Raw genomic sequence first — 24,333 nt, forward strand, 5'->3', positions numbered from 1 at the left:
ATTATGCATGGGTGGGGACGTGTAAACTGGGGGCTCCTTGGTACCCTGGTACCAGCAACCAGCCTCGCTCTAGGTTCAGTGAGTGATCCTGTTTCAAATGAATAAGGCAACAAGTTGTAGCACAGGAGGCCTGGCATCCTACTCTGCACACTGCTTATCTACATGGGTATTCACACCCACATGCATGTGTGCACACATGTACACATGCACACACATAAACACACACTCGCAAACCTATATATACACAAATCATTAGATAGTATGTGTGTAGATAGACACATAGACACACAGATGTAATAGCTGTGGTAGGTGCTATAAAAGACAGGGTTACTAACAAATAAAACAAATGACATGCAGGCATTATACATATAATATATTGCATATTATATATTATATGACAGATAATAATACATATGATAAAGACTATAAATAGGTGACAGATAGGTAGATAGACAGATAGATAATACCTGAAAAAGAGAAAGCTCTTGGCTGCATCACTGTTTTGTGTGCCTGCCTTTCTTATCACCACAATACTCTGGTGACCATATTTTCTGCATACCTGACACCACCTCTGAGATGGTCCTGGAGCCAACACCCTAAAAGCGACTCCTTGTCTCCTCTTTTTCTTCCCAGGCTTTGCTTGGTGCCTGTATGGTAGCATGCAGGCAGATATTGTCTTGGAGTGGGTTACCCTGAAAAAAAAAAAAAAAAAAAAAACAAATAAAGTATGACACAACTGATTTAATTCAAAAATATTATTTGAGAATTGATCCCAATCAAATTTACCTAATATACTCAGAAAATATGGCCCCATTTCTAAATATGACCCCGTTGCTGAAATCCATGAGAAACAAGTGCTGTCCTAACTGTCTACCCCTTTAGGGACCCTCTGCCTACAGTCCTTCTGCTGCAGTTCACTTCTCTTACTGTGGGTCACTCTGGGATACTACAAGGGAAAATGCACTTTGTGGGAAAATGCATGCTTATTCTTGAGCAAGGCACCTCCTCACTTCCTTCTAGCAGATGCCTCTCAATACGTTATCACTTGTCCATTGCCTGCTGGGCTTTCTCCAGCCCCGCCTCCTTCTTTCTAAATCCACATTTTTTGCTCCGTGGTATAATATGTCAGGTCGGAGATAAGATGTATTAGAGGAATAAGGAGGGTCAATTTGCATAATGCAAAAAAAAAAAAAAAGAGTGCCAGGCATGGGAAGCAAGCATTGGGAATGGCAGCCACTGCTGGAAATGAAGGCAGCCGCCTGCCTGCATGTTGTTGTATTAAAGGCAATAACCTAATGTTCTACCCAAGTTTTAAAACGTTGTCAAAGTCACAACTTCAGTGGCCGCATTTCGTGTTGCTGCGACATTCTGATGCCATCTGCCATGAGAGAAGCTCACGGGAGTGGAGAACCAAGAGGAAAGGCTGAGGAAGGCCTAGACTGCGGTTTATGAAGGAGCATCAGGAGAATTATTTTTTATGTTGCCGTGATAAAAGGCCCTGACAGAACCAACTTATGAGGGTTATTAATATTTTCTAGCCTGTGGCTCCAGAGAGATCGACAAGAACAGTAGGCATGAAGGCAAAGCAGCAGGGACCGGAAGCAAGAGAGATCACATTTCTTCTAACACAGAAAAGAAAGTGGGAAAAACAAAACAAACAAACAAACAAAAAAAAAAACAGGAAGTCGGTGAAGGCTATAAACCCTCAGAGCTCCTGACAAGTGAGGTTCCTCCTCCAGCAAGGCTCCGCCCCTATGACCTCCCCCCAAAACAGGGCCACCAACTGGAAACAAGTGTTCAAATGCTTGAGCCTGCGGTGGGAGGGGCGCTTCTCATTGAAACTGCCACAGTAACCACCTGGAACTCTGAGACAAGGTGTGTAGGCTGCAGGCTGCACTGTTTCGGGGACACCTTGGCAGTCTCTGATTATTTTTTCCTGTGGGTGGAGGATGCCAAGAAAATGCCAGAGCTGAGTGTCTGCTCCCTCACTTCCTGTAGCCCCACTGCGCTGATAATGGAACTTGGCGCCCAGGCGCTGGAGGGTCACTTCTTTGGGGCATCATCAGCAAGTCTGAGTCCTGAGGCTAAGAATCATCGCTCCCTTCCTGCAAGTTAGTGTGTTTATGCGGATGCTTACGGGCATTGTTTGGGGATCCTATTCTTTGCTGTTAGAAGGGCCCATGTACTAGTACACTCTGAACGTGGATGAATGTTCTGGAAAGAAACCAATTGTTCTGAGCAGTTCAGAACATTTGAGAAGAAAAGACTTCCTGCTCCTATTAGTAACTGCCCCTTAATGCCATGAATCCCAGCTCTCCGTGCAAGTAAAAAGTTCAAATCATGGGGCTAGTTGACAACTCACTAGCACACTGTACACACATAGTATAGATGCGCACATGTATGTCTACATATATGTAGTTTGTGTGTTTGCACGCATGTGCGTGTCCATGTGCCTGCATGCCTGGACACAAAATGGCCCCTGACCTTACAGTGTCTTCTCAAAAAAACCTTACTTGAGTCACTATAGAATAGGTACAAAGAATTCCAATCACTGTTGATCCCATTGTTACTAATGGGCTTGAACTCGTTGGCCACAAACACACGTCTCAAAATTCCCAGAGTCCTTCATGGTATGCTAGACCCTCAGCTGCCACACTGCAACTCCATTCTTTATCTGTGCTTTCTCCCCTCCCTTTCTACCTTCTTTGCTTTTGAGAAAAGTACTTCAGAGGTAAGAGGATCTAGAAGGAGTTTGGGGAAGGAAAAATGATCAAAATATATTGTATGAAAAAAATTAAATAAAATAGAAAGAAAAACAGAGATGGTGCTTCCTTGCTGAATGACTAGACCCTCCAGATAGCTACACTGAGCTGCCTTAACGAGAAGGAAAGCTCGAGGTGCCCTTTTGCTATGCGAGTGTCAGACAGCCTGTCATTATCACAGCCAACATAGGAGAAGGTCAACTGCATAATTAATAAGGATTTCAAGAGAACAAAGGCAGCAGTTAGAGGCCGCTGTAGCTTTTAAAGAATGCAAGGTGCCTGCTGAAGGAAAAGGGGAAGAAATCAATTGTGGCGATCAATATTACATCTTCAAGAGAGCCATGGACTCCCTATTAATTACATACAACATTCCCCTCTCATATGCAAGGCAAATATTTGAAGACCCTCAGAAGGAAGGCTAAAACTGTGGTCAGTTCTGGATGCTATATGCACTAAGTTATTTTCCCTATGCATGTTTATGTATGTTAAAATTTAATTTACAAATTAATAATGCACACTTACATGTAATAATTACTGTATATAAATACATATAATATGGTGTGATAAAAGTAATGGCCGGGCGTGGTGGCGCATGCCTTTAATCCCAGCACTTGGGAGGCATAGGCAGGTGGATCGACCTGAGTTCGAGGCCAGCTTGGTCTACAAAGGGAGTCCAGGATAGCCAAGACTACACAGAGAAACCCTGTCTCAAAAAACCAAAAAAAAAAAAAAAAAAAAAAAAAAAGTAATGTCAATATAGTCTCCTTTTTGTTGTTCTAAATAAAAGGGGGAGGGTTACTTTTAGGGGCTGGAGAGATGGCTCAGCAGTCAAGAGCATGGCATCTCTAGTTCTAGAACATCTGACTCCCTCTTCTGGCCTCTGTTGGTAACAGACATGGACACGGTGTCGGGGGGGGGGGGGGGAAGCAAGCAAGCAAAGCACCCATACACATAAAAGAATTTTAAAGGGTTACTTTGAAGCAAGTAGTGTTAGCATGATGGTGGATCAGGGGACGGATAGAGAAAAAAATGTAAAACCTCAAATGAAAGCATCACCTCAATTTATTCCTCGTCTCAGCAATAAAGCTGCTTCCTCTGTGCTATGAAGATGGGGGCTCAAGGTCCGTGGCTTGCACTGGGCACCCACGCCTTCTAGGTGGCCTGATGTAGACTTTGTGAGAATAAAGAAGACCATTTCCTGGGAAAGGGAGTTGATGTCCCAGGGCAGAGGCAAGAACTTCCCAGAGCGACTTGAGTAGGCATACAGACACACAGTCTGAAGATGCAGAGCTGGGGGACACATGGGGACTGCGCAGAAGGTTCTGGGTCCCACGCGCTGTGAGTGGTGCACCTGGATCCATGGGGAGCTTTTGTGCTGGCTGCTGTGGGGGCTGGTAGAAATGTCCTTGATGCAGCTTCTCTGGAGGATGCTCAGGGATAGCTTCCCCGGAGCACTTCTGAGATCCGCTCACACATTTTGCTGCATCCCAGCTGCATAGACTGATGGGGTTTAAAACACAGTGGCCCATTACCTTGAGCAGAAGAGATGTTCCTGTCTCCGTTCAGCTTGCTGTGCCTAGGACCCCGGTTGGATTTCGTAACACCCAGCTCTCCCCAGGTGAGGGAGAACTCACCTTCTATGTGTCTCCTGAAGGAAACCCTCAGTCATCACTTTGCCTAATAATCTCCACCAGGCTCCAATTATGACAATCTCTTTACAATAAAGGGCTGGCTTTCTCTTGCAAACTGAAAAGCAGGCTAACCTCTTGAGCATAGCAGCTGCATTTCGGAGTTATACCTCACCTGTGTTGATGCCTCCATTGTGAGGTTTCTGAAGAGACAAGTTAGCAAAGGGGTTAGAAGAAATTCATGCTATTCCTCCTCCCAATTCTATGGCAGAAAAGAGGGACTACCATGTACCTAGGGTGAGCTGGCTCTGGGTACCACAAGAAAAGATAAAGGCATGGAGTGAGGCCACAGCCAGGTAGGTTCTGGAGAGAAGACAAGGAATGGGAAACCCATCTTCTGTTACCCTTGTGTGGACAACAGCTTGCTGAAGGAGTCATGGAGACAGAGAAATCCGAGACTGTGCTAGAGAACTCTGAGATTTTGTTAACAACAGCCTGGAGTTAAAAACATATCTTCTCATCTCTACTTGCATGAAAGTACAGTCAGAAGTAGGGTCTGTGATCTTCTCTCTCTCTCTCTCTCTCTCTCTCTCTCTCTCTCTCTCTCTCTCTCTCTCTCTCACACACACACACACACACACACAAACAAACACAAACACAAACACACAAATAAAAAATGTTACTCCATCTTTTAATTCCTGATAACTGCTTCAGGATCTGGTCCCAGCTGGTGGACCTAAGTAATGAGGAGACTGGACCGTGATGGTTAATACCAGTACATGGGTTAATCTCTTGACAGAGCCATACTCAGGTGGCATGGTTAAGATATAATTACAGGTTAGAGGAAATACGTCATTAGGGGAATACCTTTGAAGGACATTGTATCTATGGCCACTGTTCTCTTCTCTGCTTCCTGACTGCCATGAGGTGAGCATCTCTGTTCTCTCTGTTCTACTGTGTCCTCTATTGTACCTTTTCTCTCTATCACGCTTTGACTCACCACAAACCCATAGTGATGCGGCCAAGTGGCCACAGCCTGAACTCTCTGAAAACAGAAACCAAAATAAAACTTTCCTCCTTTTCATTTGTTTCCTTTAGGCGTCTGTCACACAATGAAAAAAAAAAATGGATTGATACATCTCTTTTGTGTGTGTCTGCGCACAGAACTCTGCCCAGTGGTATATACTTACTTACATGGTTTGCCAGACGCTATCGCCTCTGCATGCCTGTTGGTGTGAGCCTTTATTCCCTGGCCAGCAGAAGCAAGGATTTTACTTTTATTTGATGCATTAAAGATGGTTGGCCAGCAGTGAAGCAATGACCCGAGTTGGCTTTGTTTTCTTGGTAGAATTCTGAAAATAACAACCATCTTCTTTTATGACTTATTCAGACTGGCCCATGAGCTCATGTGGATACATCTTCTTTTAATGTGTTTTAATTCAGGATCCTCTAAATCAACCACAGGAAAGATAAGTATTTTTGACATGTGTTTTTTAAATCCCCAAGATCTGAGAAACTAAAGGCAAAACATGTTCAAGAACAAATGAAAACAGGTGAGGGCTGGAAAGCTCAATTCAAACCTCCAAGTCTTTGCTAAAATGGGTTCTGTGTCCTAGAGAGTCATGGCCTACTCTGGCCACCCAGACACCCTCCCAGGCCATGTGTTCTAGGAAACAGCATCTGGCTCTTCCATCTCTAAACACTCCCACTTTACATGATCACCTGACAACCATATTGCATAAGTTGGCATTTTGTGATATGGTAGAGGGGATGAGGCTGGAATAGCCCTGGCGCAAGGGCCAACGATGATTGTGGATGAGTCATAGATCCGGCATCGACAGTACCATTTCCAGACCTGTGGGTAGAGAGTACTGAAACACAGGATCGCAGCTGTGCAGATCCCCTGTGTTTCTTCTTCTTTCTTTTCTTGCTTTCCTCCTGTAGGAACTTGTGATCTTTGAGGGGGGTTATATGTATATCATGGGTTTCAGCTCCACCTCAGGCCACTTATGAGGGGGTGAATCTAAGTGCAAGGCTTCCTTTTTATTGAGAGATGATTTTAGGAAGCCCCAGGGAGGAGCAGGGAAAGGGTAGGAGTCACCAGGATTGCCAAACAATTTAGAGAGCATCAGAATTATCATTGCTGTGGGCACTTAGCCTAACTCTGCAAAGTAATATAAGGGGGCGCACGCCTTTAATCCCAGCACTCGGGAGGCAGAGGCAGGCGTATTGCTGTGAGTTCGAGGCCAGCCTGGTCTACAAAGTGAGTCCAGGATGGCCAAGGCTACACAGAGAAACCCTGTCTCAAAAAAACAACAAACAAACAACTCACAGCTCAGTGATGCATTCTAGAGGCTTGAGCTCAAAGAAGTAGAGGGCCAAATCCACCAGTCCTCGCTTACTGGCTGTCCCAGGGTACTGCTAATCTATTGCTTCCTCAGACAATGGCACTTTCCAAGGGTCCGGAGAAAGACCGGATGACAGAGATGCAGTTCCAGACTCAGACCAATAGGAAGGCATAGGCAGGCTTTAGTAGCCCTTGGCTAAAACCCACAGTCTACATGTGAGCTGCTCCAAAACAAAAGTTTAAATGTAAGTATTGACCTCAAAACAGTGTAGACTGACTTTCCTGACAAGAGAAGAGTAGCTCTCAATCCTACATCAAAGCTTGTGTTTAAGTCTGGCTGGAGGTCTTCCTTTAAAAGACCAATTAGTTCAACTACACAGTGAAAAAGCATGTAAGTGCCTGTGGATACGCATCTATAGATGCATGCATATATTTGCATAGCAAGCGTGCAGATACGCATATATTTACATAGTAAGCAGGTTACCAGGGCTCCTTAGAGATACTCAGTCAAGATACTAAGCAGACGGCTACAATGACTCCAAGGGAAAGAGCTTAGAAGGGTGCCAGAGAAGAGCCATTGTACGAGGATGTAGCCCTGCTTTAAGTGACACAGATGGTGGCGCTTAACGGGTAGAAGGTAGTATGTGGATGGGAGGACGGAAAATGAACAAAGCGCAAAGCTCTGGTGAGGGAGGCAGGATGGAAGGAAGCCAGTGTGAGAACCGGCCCCAGGGATTTTTACCATGTGCGCTTGCCTTACAATCCACATCTCACCCTGTGTTTGAACCATGAGAAGAGCAACACCTGATCTAGTCATACTGCATTGAAGCTTTGGTCATGATGTACCCAAAGCTCGTAGCCTGGCGCAAAGCCTTATCTGGGGCTGTCCAGCTTACCAGCTACTGACCACACCTGCCTATTGAGCACGTACGTGTGTTCCTGAGGCTGAGAACCTCGCTCATACCATACTTGATTCCTATCATGGTGAGTGCCTGACACCCGCTGCATCCAGGAGCACCACTTAATGTGCACTTCTAGGTGTGAAAGAGAATCTGTCCTTCCATAAAAAGTGGCTGGTTTAGAACATCTGTCTTGGTTCCCGTAGGCTGCAGGGAGATATGGAATTCATAAGCCAGATTTCCAACACTCATTTAAAACCATCTCTTCGGCAGCCGTGTGTCAGTCACAGTGTGGCTTGCTGCCAGCAGTCCCCACTGAGAGTCCTGATGTTGCGAGCATTCTCCCAGCACCATTATTGACTTGGCTAGTGGATGACAAATCCAACTGGTAGCCAAATAAACAGTATGAAACATCTCAATTTTAACCTAAATTGGGAGCAAGAACAGTCTTGAGGCCTCTGCAGAAGGAGGGCTCAGCAGATGACCCAGAAGACAAGAGGAAAAGCCCGTGTTTGAAGAATAACAATCAATGGCTGAAAGCTATTAAGTTCACTCTTCTAGTTCAAAGGGATTTGAAATGGCAATTTGTCAGGCAACTGTTGTCACTTTAGATGCCCCCAGTTGCTTCCTTTGAAGCTCTTGATTGACTACAGGAGGCTACGCCAGATTCTTCTAAAGACAGATTTCCACAGTTGAACACATTTATGTCACAGTAATTATGACTCTTCCCAAATTTAATCAACAAAAGGCAAAAGAGTGCAAGTCTGAGAAAACATACTTGTGCCTGGCATATCCAGGCAGTAGCCCAGTGGCTGTGCACATGGCCACCTGCAGGGTTTGGGTCACTTCATTGTGCTATTTGTTTACTGGAGAGGCAGGTGGAGGAGCTCTACCCCTGTACTACTTGTTGGATCTGACAATAAAAAATAGACTTCAACTTGAGTTGGATTTCTGGAGAGAAAAAAACTTAAACTAGCCCATTAAGAATAAATAATAAATAATCTGCTGAGTGGTGGTAACACATGCCTTTAATCCCAGCACTTAGGAGGCAGAAGCAGTCAGATCTTTGTGCATTCAAGGCTAGGCTGGTCTACAGAGTGAATTTCAGGACAGCCAGAGCTACACAGAGAAACCCTATTTCAAAAATAAATAAATAAATAACATAACATAACATAACATGACATAACATAACATAACATATAACATATCTTTAAACACAGTGTTATCACTTTATCTAGAGATGACTTAGAGTGAGATGGCCATACAAGGCATTGGCTCATACCGTGGCCAACCCAGTGAGAACTGTGGATGCACAGATGCATGGAGCCCTAAGCCAGACTGTCATTTGAAGAATAGACAACTTTTAACTTCCCTGAAGCGCTTTTGCATCAGGCAGAATTTGAAAGTTGAATTTCTATTTGCTAGGCTGTCAGGAGCCTGAGCGTCAAGAATAGGAAGTTTGCCCAGGAAGAGTCTGCTGAGTAGGGAGTGGGCAGAGGTTCAACCTGAGATGTTTCGTACTGTTTACTGGCTCCCACTTGGTTTGTGTCATCCAATGGTCCCATCCTAAACCTCCTAGGGGAAATTCAACCCAGAGTCAACCTAGCAGCTAGGCTGAAGCTAGAAAGAGCAGACACTGTCTCCAGAGTTCAACCTCTTTCTAACCAGCTAAGTACTCCAGGCAACAGCAGCATCCCATCTCAAATAAGGGAGAGTGATACAGACATAGGCGCCTCTGGAGAGGACCAGTAAGGTGGGCTCTGCCCAGCAGCTGTGTGCCAGATGGCCCTGCGTCCATAGGGGCACAGCCATTGCAAGTAACCAGAAAGAAGTCATGGTAGGGAAAATAACAGCAGCGATATCTGCATATGGCACATAGGGGCAGGGCCAGGAGTGAGGTCAGGGAAACAGTAACTCACCATGGGCAATGGTGAACAGATGGCAGGAGGCAAAGCTACAGAAGGAAAAAAAAAAAAAAAAAAACAAGATGAGGAATGCCACCTTCAGTTGGTTCACAGGTGTATAATAGTACCAGGGACAGGAACTTAGGGGGCTGTGTATTTGGTGGAAAGGAACATATGCATAGAATAAGGGGTCAAGGCCTACCACAAGCTCAAGGAGTGTGGATGACTATGGGATGCCATTCAGGCCACGGAATCATCAGCCCCCGGTTTATGCTAACCGTTCTGTCCCACAGCACTCAAAAATACATTCCCTCATCACAAAACAAAACAAACAAACAAACAAAAACCCAAAAGATCTCCTGTTAGCTCTGTGTCTGGTGTCTGGGACTTCAGTTTCAATGGCTCAGATGGTTCTGCCTCGCCAGCTTTGCTGTCTGAAGCGTACATCTTCCTGTTGGGATGCTTCTGTGCCCTGTATGCAGCCCTCATTGGCAGGTGTCTCATGACTTGGGCACTTTCACTGCAACCCAGGCTTCACTTCACTTTTACTCAATGGCTTCTTTGGGTCTCCTGACCTTTTAGGGCATTCATGCAAGGACTTCCTTGCCACATACTTTATCAGTGGCTCCTTAAGAGCATGGAGAAGGATTCACAACCCCTCCAGCCTTCATGCCTCTAAAGCCAACACCAGCTGCATGACTCTGCCAAGGTCAGCAGAGTTTGAGATGGACCCTGGCTCCCTTGAATTGCATTAGCAGTAGCTTTTTTTTTTTTTACTCACTTGGTTTCTAGGTGCATAAAGTTCCTCAGGCTCTCTTTAACAAACTGGAAGCTTGTTATCTTGGGAAATAAACTTGGATCTTTCTCCCTGGAACCCTTGCCTTCCTTTCAGTGCAGATCAAGCCTCTCCTTAATGGTGGTAGTATTTCTAATAATTACAGTCTCTCCTCCCACAAGAGCTCCGGCTGCAACGTTAAGCTTCCTAGAGCTCCTTTCCTTGTTCTCCTTCTCTGGCCCACTTGTTCTCTTTTCATTGTAGACCTGCCTAAGGATTATTGGTAACAATAATGCCACAGATTCAGTATAATGCTGTCTTGAAATTTTCTCCACCAAAGAACATAGTCTGTTAATATTCTTCTTCAGGAAAGTTCTTAGGTCAGGCAGGCAGAAAGCCACTGGATTCCTTACGTCACATGAATGACCTCTAGTCCAGTCGTTGTTAAGGTCTTTGCTTTCCTCTGAACCCTCCTGAGCCAGGCCTATACAGTCTGTGTGATAACACAGCCATATCTAGTGAGAACAGTGAAAGCCATAAAGCTAGCACAGCTGTTTGACAAAGCTCCAGCAGAGCTAAGCTGAATGATGCAATCATTGTGGTACAGTCCCCCACTTTTTGGCCTTGATCTCTATGTGTCGCATGCTTGGGGGGGGGGCTTTTATTATTTGTACAACTTGGGGATGTTAGATTGATGAAACTGTTGTTATGAATCATTTCTTCCCTCTCTCAGAAGCACTGCATCTAAGCTTTCTAAATGTCCTGACCATACTATCCCTCCCGCTTCTGGGGAGATGTCCTTGTCTGGTCCTACTTGAAGGTCTTCCTTATACCCTGGAGGTTGTGACTCAAATAATTATGCCAGAGACCTCTTTATGAGCCTCTGACTCAAAGATAACCTTTGACACACCTGCCCCTGGATGTTCATTACTCAGGAACAAGATAATCAAAGTAAAATAAACTTATAAAGGTAAACAGTTTTCAGTAGGCTAGAGAAGCTGGCATCAGATCAAATTAAAATCCTCTTTCTTATAATGATGGACAAAGAATAACATGGATAAATGATAAAAGAATAAAATTGTATGACCTTCCTTTCTTAGAAAAAGTGAACACATACAAGGCCACTATGGTGTCGTATGACCAAGGAGCAAAGAATACCAAGATTAGATTTGCAAATAAATTCTACAAGTATATAATATATAAACCTTGCATTATGGCAGAAATTGAATAATAACTGCAGCAACCTTGGCCTGAAGACTTTTCTTGGGCCTGATAACAATTTGCACTCTGACTATTAAAAGTTGATAATACACTGCTCTGCCCAGGCTGGCTTGAAGATTTTCTTTATGTCCAATGCCCCTGAGAAAAGACTGTCATGTTTTGACAAAATATGCCCTTGAAACTTCAATATTGTTAAATGTTGGGTTATGGGGTTGATGAGGAAAAGTGATTGTAAAAGATAATTTTGTTCTGTCACGGTTTATCAATGATGACTAAACATATGACCAAGTGGGAGTTAAATAAAACATGTGTTTGGGCAGGAAAATGATATGACCTATGTTTTGGAACAATGTGCATCTATCCCTGCCTTACCGAGTTCTGCATAAATAAATATGCACTCTGATTGCCAGTCAGTCGGGCTGTAAACTCCTCCAGATGCCAGTGCCTGGCTCAGTACTCCATTTCTCCCCTGTCACTCTTGTATCCATCCACACTTCTTCAAGCCCTTCCCTCTTCCCAGGGCAGGACCCTGGCTCTGCGACTCTACCGTCTTCTAGGCTTAGTTGAATGACTTCAACATTATTCCAAAAACCATGAGGGTCATTTTCTTCACAGAAGCAGTCTGTTGCCGGATGCAAACTTATTAGTTGTCCTTCTTTTGCTGTAATAAAACCTCATTTGAGAAACAAAGAGTTTATTTGGGCTTATGGTTTCGGAGGAAGAGTCCATTGTGGTAGGAAAGCTTAGCCGTAAGGAGCAGGCATGACAGGAGCAGGAAGCTGGGAAATCATATTTTCAACAACAAATGTGCATGAAACACTGAGAGAAGCCCGGGAGGAAAAGCAAATGCCAAGCCCTCAAATGGGGAGGCAGCTTGTCTTCTAGTGTGCATATCCAGACTTATCCCTGGTGTCTAGAGTTTCTTGCAATTGTAACATTATGGATCACATCTGTGTTTTACATGTATGTGAACACGCATAGCCTGGTGCATTTCCATGTCTTCCTGATTATCTGATCTTACTGGCCCACTTGACATGCACACATGCTAATGTGGACAAACCATCCATTGCCCCTTGAAAGAAAGCAGGGAGGCACAGCAGGGCTTTAATTGAGATCCTGTGAGTAGGTAAGCTACTTGCTTCTCTGTGCTTTAATTTTCTCCTCTGTTAAATAGCAGTGAGACTTTTCTAGCAGTATCATGGTACATGAATGAGTGGTTTATAGAAGATCTTAGGATGGCATGGAACACAGTAGGCACACTGCGAGACTTAGCTGTTTTTATGGTGGGTTTTCTATCTCCTTTCCAGGACACTTACTGACATGTAGAAGCATGGGAGATATTAAATAGACTTTAAGGACAGTTTATTTTACTCTGCTTGGATCCCCTTAACTTCGTCCCCCAAGTGGTAGTCCATATTTTAGCACTCCAACAACAGTGTTTATTGCGACCTGGGGAAGCTTTTATGCTTCCTGGAAAATGATTCCTATGGTGGAGGGAAATCTGTGTCTTTGCAGTTCATCCATCCTTGTTCAAGTTCCATCCCTGGTGGCCGCGTCAAACAGATCAGGTCTGAAAGCAGCATTTCAAGAACGTCGAGGTGACTGGTGAGGCCCTGAATCTTCTCTAGAATAGAGAACTGCAGTGGCTTGAGTAAGAGTGGTACTCATAAACTCATACATTTGAATGCATGATCTCCGTTTGGTAGAACTAATTGGGAAGTGCTTGGGGGTGTGGCCTTGTTGGGGGAGGTGTATCACTGGTCAGGCTTTTAGGTTTCAAAAGCCTGTGCCATTCCCGATTAGCTCTCTGCCTTGTCCTTGTGGACCAGACATAAGCCATCAGCTACGGATCCAGTACCAGGACTGTGGTCTGCTGCTATAGTCCCTGTTGTGATGGTCATGAACTCACCCCTTGAAACTGGAGTCCCAATAATCTCTTTCTTCTATAAGTGTCCTTGGTTATGGTGTCCACAGCAATATAAAAGTATCTAAGATAATAACCCACAGGCTTAGTCAACACTTCCTATGACACCACATTGAATGTTTCCCATGCCTCATTTGGCTCCAAGCTCCCACTGATGTCAATACCACTTAAAATATGATATCCAAGACTGAGCATCATCTTGAAAAGTAGAATTTGATCATGACAATAGAATGAACCTAGACCTTTCCTCATAAATATTCTCTCAATGTGACCAATAAAAAATCCACTCTATAACTGCCACATCTCCAGGTTCCCTCCGAGCCTCTTAAGGTAACCATGTACCACCAAGTTGGTTTTCAGGAAGTAGCCTCGAAGTCACTTCTTCACAATTTCTTTTGTTTAGTGTCACTGAAATTTGCATACCAGGCACATAAAACGAAAATTCGGTTTTCCCCAATGATAGTTTGAGAAAGTTAATTTTTTGTTGAATCTTAATTTCACCACACAGTGTTATCAATAATGTACTGTTTCATTCTATACCATGAGAAACATGCCACTGAACCCGACATCTTAGCTCCTGGTAAAGCGTGGTAAGCCAGAGGGCAAGGTTGGGAGCCACATGCCACGCAGTCGGAGTCACCCACTGTCATACTCTTTGCTCTCTCTAGAGAATAATTGGGATATTTCGACTTATTAGGGCTCAAAAGAAGCGTGTACTGAACTGGGTCCTTTCTCCATTTCTCTTTACCTAAGGAATTTCATGAAATGACTTGTCAGACATCTAACCACAGCATGGGGCCTTTTAGCTGTTGTGTATGTAAGTTGCCTTCTTCGTGGATGGGCTAGAGGAACTTGTTTTAAGTACTGTTAAGTATTGTTAAAATTTAAGTACTTTAAGAGCAGGAGTTCTGTTAATGAGGCAAGTTGCCTTGTAGCATTTGCTGTATCCATAAAACTTAAAAAAAAAATAAAAAGTAGCGCTCTCGGAATATGATGTGCCTCGCAAGGGCTTGTTAAGAGACCCACTGTGGTCCCAATCCCAGGCTCAGGGCGGTGCTGAAGCTACTTGTTAGGGGGCCTTGCTTTGAGAGCCATCCCTTAATGAGCACCCTTCTGTCACTAAGAAGTAAGAATGGGAAAAAGTGAGAGTTCCGCTCACACACCTGAGGAAAACTCTCTAACATAGGACTGAATTGTTAATCTTATATTTACATTTTAATGAAAAATCCTTTGGTTGTTGTGTATTTCTTACTAGGACTGTGATTTTTTTTTTTTTAACTCCCTGACTTGTAAATAGAACCTGTTGATTAATTTAGGTCTTGGCAAGGAAACAAGGGTCCTTCTCTGATCTTTGGCCAAACCTTTCCCTACAACATAACACCCACTACATGGTTTAATCCAGTGTTTCTTTTTTAAAAAAGGAATAGGGTCTAGTGTGAAATTGCTATTTCTCAGTGAACTCGTGCTGCCTTCTTGTGATCACAGATTCCCTGAAAGGGCGAGCCAGAATCAGTAATGTGTTCCAGAATCTTGCCTGAAACAGACATCGAAGGTGTGTGCTCCCCGAGCCCTGCTGACTCTGAAGCTCAGTGCAACTGGGAGAGTTGTCTTTCAAGGGTTCCGCTGCCGTCTCTGCCCAGGACTCCCCAATATCAGGCTTGTGCCTCTGACCAGCTTTGGGCTCCTTTCAGGGGGTCCCATGGCCGTCCGGAGAGCATCCCTGTTCCTGGCGACTGGTAGATCTACCTCATCCCTACAAAACATTCCTTCTCTTCCTAGACCACGCCCCAGTGGAGGAATGAAGACGTTTCCCCAGAGCTCTCGTGGTGCCACGTTCTCAGGATCTCCTGCTCTTGACGGGGAGCACAGCAAAGTCAGGCTTGGTTTCCAGTGATGCCCAGGGCCACCTGCATTGTGGGCGTATCCTGGGGGGGGGGGCGGATCCTGCCAATGGGCACAAATTCTAATGTGAGAAGTGTTTCCAGGCTATGGTCTCTCTAGCAAAGGGAGGTTTGCTGTCATATCCAGTACGTTTGTCAACAAAGATCCCACCATAAAAAGATACTCTGTGAAAGTGGACACTGTTTCCTCTGGAAGTCCCAACCTCATCCATGTTTATATGACCAAAGCCTTTGTCTCAGACCCTGGCTCTTCCCTGTACATGAAGTTCTAGCTATTCCTGGTGCTCATCAGTAGATTTATGGGACTGGCTCCCTCATGCTCACTGAGATCTGAGCCCAAAGGAAGCCAGACAATAAACAACTCTGTGGCAAGCTTTCACAGATCTTGTTTAATCTTCATGGGTAGTCAGTTCGTCACATGACGAGCTCAGAACTGAGATTGATGTGAAGGCCTCGAGCTGAGCAGCCGGGAGAGGGCGACGATGTCTGACTTTGGGCTCTGTGGTGTGTAACCTTCTGGTCGCCTAACCCCAGGAACAAGTGGTGTTGGAGGGCACTGTGCCCACTCAACTTCCTATAACACTTGCCTTTCATTTCTTTAGGAAGATGGCCCCATGGTAGAAGCCTAGGCGACTGTATTCCTCAGAAGCGCCCCAAAAGGCCCGGGGTGGAAAGCCTCTGAGTGCTAGAGACCATTTCCCAGAGTCTTCTCTATGTTGATACCCGAAGCATTCATTTTTCACCCTAGCACGGCTCACGGGACAGAGGGCAGGCACATCTGTGTTTCCACAGACCCTCCTGCCCTCCATGTACATAAACATCGCCGAGGAGACACCTGTGTACACAGTCACCTGCTTCGGCCAGACAGATATTTATTTGCTGTTGTATAATGAGGGGAATTTGCACCGAGCCTTGAAAATTTGGCCGCACTGCCTCGTCCTTCCTCTTCCCCAGTGATTTCTTTGCGGAGAGCGGCCACAGTCCACTGATGCTTCCTTGTAAGCCGCGTCACAGCGCTGGAAAGATCTGTTTTGCACCTGTATGGCGGCCTCTTTGGGCGCTCAAGCTCTCAGGGAAGGTCCTGCGTAGCCACGTTAAATCAACTTAGACATGACATGGAGGAAGTACTTTTAAAGGCAGGTGTCGGGTCCTGTCATACGTTGTTTTATGGGATGGGCCCTTTAAAACAGAACTGCGTAATGGGGTTTCTTTAAGGAGCTTGGCCCCATCTCACTGGACCGAGTGCAAACTATGTGAAAACAAGCCTAAACCAGGGCTGCCGAGGCCTACTGGTACCCACAGGCACAAGAGAGGCCAGCAGAGGAGGAGCAGGCCTCCTCCCACCTCAGTGAGCTGTAAATGTTTGTTGCAGGGCAGCCCTCAAGGCGACAGAAGATGTCTTCTTCAGAGCCAGAGGGCGATTGCAAACAGCATTCCAGGATGGCTAAATTGCTTATTCCTTTCTTTTACTAGTTACTTTAAATTGAAATATTTTAGCAGACTCCAATTTAGCTGCAGCATTCCTTGAGCTAATATAAACAATCGTGTTTCAAAAAATGTCTTCAAAATATTTTATAAATTAGCAAACAAAATATCAGATGTCGTTATAGCATTTCAAGCATAGTTTGTTTTAGTGGGTTCTCTGAACTCTTTTCCTTTTTGACTTTCATGTCCTCTGTATCTTATTGCTCCTCTCCCCCAAAAAAGAAAAAAACAAAAACAAAAAAACAAAAGACCTCATTTAGTTTTCTGAGTTCAGAACCAGCGTTCTCAGGTGCTGTCATCAATGTTCCTGGAATGGCCATGAGGCTAAGAAAGTGCCCTAGGGAATAAGGGTTAGGACAGGAGAAAGGAAGGGCACTGGCTGGCCCTGGGATGAGGTCTGAGTTTCAATTCTCCTGGGAACATCCCTGCACCCAGCTTCTTGCTTCATTGGGTGACCCAACCTCCTGGGAAAGCTCAAACATTTACCGAGCTCTGCTAGCTAACTCTCCATCCCTGGGTTTGCCTGGAGCCTGAGCTGCATGCAGACCAGACAGGCTATTTGCTGCCGTTTCAAGCACAGAATCCCTGACTTAGAAACATACGGGAAATGGTGCCTGTTGCTGTCCTCTTGCCAGTGATGCCTACTGTCTCCACCTGAGAGTGCAGCCTCTGCCTCGAGCCTGCTGTTGTGCTGTGAGATTCAGAGGCTCACAGATTCCCATCTGTGTTTTTCTCCAAACAACACTCTCTCACCCACAGATCCACTCGATCTGGGATTTTTCATGTTCAGAGGATCCTGGAGCTGCTGCCCACAGAAGTACCTGGCAAAGCGGTGAAGTTGGTAGGAGAGGAGGGCTTTCCATATTTACCACCTGGTGAATAAGAAATATCTATCTATCGGACTCAGTCAAGAATCATTACCTTCTAAGTTGTATCTTCTCGACTGGCTGTTTTTAAACATTAAATGGTTAGCAAACCCAAATGAAATTTATCTTTTAATGTAAGAAAATAAAATGTAAACAGAAAAATATATTTATATAGTGAGCTATAACACAGGAGCTTCCCTGAGTCTCATCCAAATAAATAACATAATATTATGAACTGGCAACTCTTTACGGGGCACTGGGTATTAAATTTCCAGGGCCTGTGCATTCCGGGCAAGTGCTCTGCCACTGAGCTATTCTCTCAGACCACTAACCTGGAGGTGTCTTCTCATCTCAGTCCTCTCACCAAAGGTTTTCTTGAGAGTCTTTGTGACTATGAAGATATTCACAAAATACAGCGCTGGAGTTTGGTGCTACACTCTGTTGAACTCGACCCTGAAGAAACTATACTATGTGTTCCCTGATGACAATGACATTCCTTCATCACCTGCAGGCACCCGACCTTCTTCCTCTGACAGTTATAGATGCTTTCCCTTTAATATGTTTTTGACATCTTTTCGTGGGAAGTTGAGTCTCTTCTGGTTTGCTGATACATGTATGCATCCAGTCTTTACAATTTATAGTATTTCTGTACAAGTAGAACAGCAAATATCTTGCTTTAACATACCTGTGTGTGGGGGGGGATACATTTACTGGGTCATGAGAATTCACATTATCTGCATTTTTGGATAGTACCAAATTGTTTTCAAAGGTTACACTAATTGACTCCTCCCCCCCACCATACAGTTGTTATCATTTCTGCACAACCTTTGTATCACTAATGCCTTTTGTTTGTTTTAGTTCAACATGAAAATGACAGTTAATTTTTATTTTATGCTTCGTAGTTCCTCCATTCCCCCATTAAATGGAATATCTGTCCTGTATTTATTAGACATCTAGGGTTTTTCCCCCCTACAGTTCCTCCTTAAATGCTGTGTTGTCTGCTAGGCAGTTTTCTCACCCCCACAACACTCCCCAGTGTGCATGCTTTATATATTGTGTATACTAACCCTTTGTCCATTGGATATGTTGTCAGGATCTTTCTCTGCTCTGTCTTTTCACTACCGTGTCAATTTTTTATTCACATTAGTTCTTAACTGAAATTGTAACTGCGTTGTCTTGTTGTTGTCATTGTCATTGTGGTTGCTGAGGCTTCCCATGGTCCCCAGACCTCAGGGATCATGTGTGTCCCTCACTATGTGAAGACCCAGCAGCATCTCTGAAGCAGAGATACAGGTTGTCTTGGAACACAGTCATGTAGCCCAAGCTGGATTCAAGCTGGCAGCAATCCTCCTGCCTCTGACCCCTGGATGCGGAGATTACAAGCATGAGTCACCATGGAATTTTTATTTTGTGGCAGTTGAATTCAATTAGTCGGTGTGAAATTTCACTTCCTTGTTTGGAAAACAGATTAATAATATATAACTTAGGAAAGTTTGATAGAACTAAATCAGGTGACATGTGATAGTGCTTTCAAATGTTTCTTACGTTGGATAGTGTTTGGGATCGAGCATTCCCTCTTTGTGAACCCCTGCTGTGTCTTTTCATATATTGGCTTGGCCATGGTTAGTCACAGATCTCCTTCTCATCTTTATGGACTTCCACATCGTCCCAAGGCCTCACATCATATATTGTATAAAAGAGTCAAGGTAAGGAGGAGACACTGAAGACAAAAACAAAGGAGAGAAGATGAAAGTCCCATGTTTCAGGGCTGATCAGTCTACAGGAAAAAGGTATTACTAGCTAGAAAAAAAGTAGATGGGGCAGTGGTGGCAAAGGGGTGGCAGGGTTGACACAAAAATCCTGTCTTGTCTTCACCAGACAAGTCTTACTGTCATTCTAACAAGAAAAAAATTCTACTTAGCAACCACTGTCATAATAAGTTCTGGGCCAGCCTGGAATACGCTAAACCCTGACGTATAATAAAATAAAATAAGCCATTTATAAGTTAAATACCATTGAGGCACTTCTGATTGAAAAATAAATAAAGTAAGACTTAAATAAATTGTTCTGTAATTGGATTTGCTTGTGGAGTTTTCGTTTGGTTTGGTTTAAGTTTTACTTTGTTTGTTTGTTTCTTTGCCCTTGTGCACACATACGCATGCTCACATAGCAGAGATATAAGAACAACTTGCAGGAATATCTGTTCTCTCCTTCCCTGTGGGTCTTAGGTACTGAACTCAGGTCACTGGGATTGGTGGCAAACTCCTTGCCTTCTGGGCCATCTTGTCAGCCATCGTTTAACCTTAGATTATGCCTCTCAGATAGAACTGGGTCTCCAGGTGACTGATTACTGTACATTTATAAACAAAACATAAAGATAGGGCTACTGGCCTTGAGTGACATGAAGATGCAAGGGCAGGTCTCCTGAGGTGGTGCTGGAAATGCCCAGGAATCCTGAGGACACCAGGACCTGCATCAAACATGTGTAGTACCTAAAAATGTCTGGTGAGCTTGAGGCTGTCACACGCATGAAGTATGGTAAGTGAGAGAAAAGGATGTTTTGAACTCCTTCTTGTAGCTTCTAGGCATCGTGTGTGTGTGCGCGCGTGCACGTGTGTGCGTGTGCATGTGTGTGTATGTGTGTGCATGTGTGCGTGTATGTGTGTACATGTGTGCATGTATGTGTGTATGTGCGTGTATGTGTGTATGTGCGTGTATGTGTGTGTATGTGCACGTGTACATGTGTATGTGTCTGTGTGTGCGCACACGTGTACATGTGTATGTATCTGTGTGTACGCACATGCGCGTACGTGTGTGTGTGTGTGTGTGTGTGTGTGTGTGTGTGTGTGTGTGTGTTTCTTGAGCCTGTCTGCCCTGAATCAGCTCTACCCAACCCTTTTGAAGTACAGGTTTATAATGTATTCTCTTGTGCTTCAGAGTAGGAAAACAACAGGAAACTAGCAAGCAGCAAGAAGGCGGAGAGAGAAAGGAGAGAACATGGGAAGAAGAGATTTGCATGGGCATTTTCTTTTTCATTTTTTAACTAAGACTACCATGCCTTGAAATAGTATATGGGGACTTCATATTGCTAGAGTGAAAATGTTCTTCCCATCCTTGATATTTCTAGGTGCAAACTGAGTCCGTCATTGCACGGGGCATGACTCGTGCTTCGCTTTGCACAGAGGTGCACTGCAATCTGCCAGCTGTACCTATAAGAGAATTTTGTTTTGTTCATAAAAGCAAAATGTATGAAAACTGCCATTGTATTTAAAGAGGTAGTGCCCCAAAACTTGGCTGAAATATAATTGTGTGAAAATTGAAGAAAATAGCTATCGTTAGAGTAAGGAGAGTTTGAAACCATCCTGGGCTACAAAGACCCTGACTCTTAAAGAGAGGAGAGAGGAAGTGGAGGAGGAGGAAGAGGGGGCAAAGAGAGCCCTCTAGTGACTAAATAGGTGAACTAAGCTCCAGTGACCCTGTGGTTGAACCTACTGGGTGATGTATCCACAGATCACATAGTCTTGTTACAGCGTTTCATCCTGTGCCTCTTACAGTATCTGTCCCCTTCCTGACGCCATCCCAGAGTGTTGTAGCAAACCTCAGAAATGTAGCCATCTAGTTGTCTAGCCACTGAGCTAATTCATGTATATTAACAGAAACCAGGAATTCATGCTCAGTTAACTAATTAGAAGAGGGTTTTTTTTGTTTTGTTTTGTTTTTGTTTTTGTTTTTGTTTTAGAGCTTTAAACTTAAAACTTTGTTAAGTGGTATGGTCCAATCACACAAATAGATTTGAATTTGTGTTTGTATGTGTGCTTTTAGTTGAAGTCTGCTGAAATGAAGCAAGCAAGGAAATGAAAAAAGAAAGAAGCAGGACAAAGCCCTACAATACAGAACACAAAAACAGTGCCCTGCAGCCCAAAACGGGCAGAAGAATAAAGTCCGATCTACCTCTTAATTATGTCAAAAGTCTTTTAGTTACATGAAATCTTTAGTGGGATTTTGTCTAACTATTCTTAAATCTATTATCTCCCCCACCCTCCCACCCACTCACACACATGTTGCCACAGTAGCACATGCTGCCACCCAGGGAACTGTAGTTTCTAAAGAATGCAATTGTTCTCTCTATTTCTAGAAAAAGGAGGAGGAGGAAGAGGAGGAGGAGTAGCTGAAGTTGCTGCAGCAGCAAGATCTTTCTAAACGTCTTTTTAAAAAAATTTCTCTATTTATTTAAACAACTATTTATTTATTTATTTCCAACAACTATGATTTCCAACATGTAACAAGACAAACAGGAAGAAAAAGTTACAAAGTCCCTGCCACGCGTGCCAAGCATTCATTTTTCTGAGGTAACAATGGAAAACAGAGATTATATGGCTTTTAAATTTTTTATTAATTATATCCCCCTCCCTCCTCACCTCCCAGTCCCACCCTCCCTCCCTGTTTCCCCCATCCCCTTCCCCTACTCAGAGAAGAGCCCTCCACCCACCCAGCCCAGCACATCAAGTCACACCAGGACTGAGCATCTCCTCTTCCCCCAGGCCTGTGGAGGTAGGCCTGCCAGGGACAAGTGATCACGTCAGAGTTGGCCGCCCTGGACTGAGCTGCCTGTTGATTTCATCCATGTAGGGGGCCTAGGCCCAGTCCATGCATGCTCCTTGGTTGGAGCTTTAGTCTTCATAACCCCCCCCCCCTCCCCGCAACTCCCCTCACCCAGGGCCCTAGTAGAAGTTTTTTAAAATGTGAGATTTAGATATTTTGTTGCATTGCTGATGTTCGCTTCCATTTTTATCCTACGTCTAAATGAGTTGCCTAAATTTATAGTCAGAAAAAAACGAGGAAGAAAAATTATGATGGAAAAGTATCCAAAACCAGATCAAAATATATGAAACTAAAGGTTTTTGTTTTCAAGTCAGTTATTTTCCTTCAAGTCCAAGGAACTTTTTGGGTTGACTTCCTAAGCAACTGCAGTTCCAGTAACACCAAGTTCCCAGGCTGGAGCGTCATTGAAAAACAAAACAAAACAAAACACTACTGGACTACTGGAGCCAGTGAGCCACCCAATGGTCTCTTTTGGTATTGCAGGTTACTTGGCGAAAGCAATTAGAAATTCTCCCTAGGAAGTACATGTTTTATTGTAGGTCCAGTCAGGTAAGAGTTTTAAGCAATATTATATTTTCTGTTGAGTTTCAGTCTATATGAAGAGAAATTTTGTCCATAGCCTTAACCACATTTTTATATTAAACTAATTTGATAAGAAATATCAAATCTATATGGCCCATAGTAATTTTGGGGGTTTGTTTATGGTTTTTGTTTGTTTTGTTTTTGGCTTATGATACAAGGTTTCGCTGTGAAACCCAGGCTACCCTCAAATTCACCGCCTCCTTGCCTCAGCCTCCTGCTTGCTGGGACGGTGGGCATGAGCTATGGCAGCACTCTACTTATTTAACTTTTTCAGCTCCTCCCTCGTGCAATGCTGACATGTAAGACAGCAGGCAAAGAGTGGCCATCTAACATGTCTCCACCCTCCAGGTAAGACATGCCAGAGACTTCCTTCCAAAGCCATTTTATTCAGCGTGAATAAAAAAGTCAGTGCCATCTAAGTTGGAACAAGTGGGCATCTCAAGGGTACTAGAAAGACGGATCTTTCGAGGACAGAATGCCCTGCCCAAAATACATTAAAGAAGTCCAAAGTGAGTAGTGTTCTTCCAAATAACTAGTCTCTACAATTCAGAAAGCAACTTAAGACAGGCGAGGAACTGTCCCAAACCTAAGAAGTCTATGGTGGCACATCAAATGAGGCCAACTAGAGGCAGAGAGCAGCTGGAAAGGATGTTTAGACAAGTGTTGACATTTCAAATAGGCTCTGAACCAGTAACAACATTGTGCCAGGGTTAATTTTTGTGATGACATATACGGGTATAGAATAAATGTCTTGGGCTACAGGAAATAGGTTTTAATCTGTAAGAACTGAGTCAGCATATGCGTGCGGAGTGTTGAGGTGATGCTTTGTGTGGTGCAAGACAAAATGGTCTAGACAGGGCTCCTGTGGGTCTCGGGCTTCCTGCCCCTGGTCTTTGTGTGAAGCTGCCTGGCTGGAGGTTTCAATCCTGAATGAGTAAATGTTTGTGCCTATGTAAGAGGAAATGGGTTTTCTGAAATCTCCTTTTTATTTTACCAGAGAAAATGTATTATTTTTATGGTAGTTTTTAAAAATAATTTTTTTAATTTGTTCACTTTACATCCCAGTTATAGCCCCTCTCTCAGCTCCTCCTAGTCCCATCTCTCCTCTTCCTTCCCTAGGCCTCAGAAATGGGGAGCCCTCTTCCCCGTCATCTGACTTTGTGGGTCCCATAGTATGGAGAGTAGGGGCTACATGGACTCCGGTGCCCACTCGTTGATTACTTCCCCCTGGTGGATCGGCCTTGCCAGGCCACAGAGGAAGAGGATGCAGGCAGTCCAGATGAAACTTGATAGGCTGAAGTCTCCTCTTAAAGTCTCTCTCTGAGTCTAGGTGCTTTTGAGTTTGAAATTAGACAACAGTCCAACGATTAGGTAAGAATCTCAAGGGTGAAAGTAAGATGATATTTCTTTTTCTTCTTTCCAATCCTAGATTTATAT

The sequence above is a fragment of the Acomys russatus genome, chromosome 4 (assembly GCF_903995435.1).
Source record: "Acomys russatus chromosome 4, mAcoRus1.1, whole genome shotgun sequence".
Classification (NCBI taxonomy): domain Eukaryota; kingdom Metazoa; phylum Chordata; class Mammalia; order Rodentia; family Muridae; genus Acomys; species Acomys russatus.